We start from the raw sequence: 680 nt of genomic DNA on the forward strand, positions 1-680 counted from the left end.
GGAAAATCCCTCCTACATCACACTGTCTATGAAAGAAACACACTTTTACAATTTAGAAGAATGTGTAAAAAGCTTAAAAGTTTGCATTGATATTGAATGACACTCTTTCAGGAGTAAAATAAGGTTTTCAAAATATATAAAATAACCCATAACAATACCAAATGTTATGTTTGTTTTTATAACAAGATCTTTTACAGCATATATGCTTACCAAAATGACAGTCCCTTAGTTCTCTACTACTTGCCTTTATTTTCCCTTTGTGTTATAATTAGGAGCATCTGATTTTAATTTCTATTTCCACATATTTTCTAATAACATATCTGGGCTCCTGTGCTAACTTGTGCCCTTTGTATCTGGGCTCAGTGTTGGTGTTTCCTGATTTTAAGTGAGAAATGGCTGAAAATGTCAGCAATATAATTTTTCTATTATGGAAAAATAGTAAGCATTCCTTATTATATATTCTTATTTTTGTTAGAAAGGCTAAAGATATTTGGTAAAGTTGTTAGAAAACAGTAATGGCAAAAATTATTTTTAATGTTAAAATGTATCTCCAAAAATTTATAGCTCTGAAGAAAATATGCATCTCTGGAATTCTCATTAACATAGAAACCACATTTCTGTCCTGATTACATATAGGAACGCCTTTCTCTTGTGGTTCAGAGTGAAGAGAGGCTTCTGAG

Source organism: Ictidomys tridecemlineatus, chromosome 3, assembly GCF_052094955.1.
Source record: "Ictidomys tridecemlineatus isolate mIctTri1 chromosome 3, mIctTri1.hap1, whole genome shotgun sequence".
NCBI classification, from domain to species: domain Eukaryota; kingdom Metazoa; phylum Chordata; class Mammalia; order Rodentia; family Sciuridae; genus Ictidomys; species Ictidomys tridecemlineatus.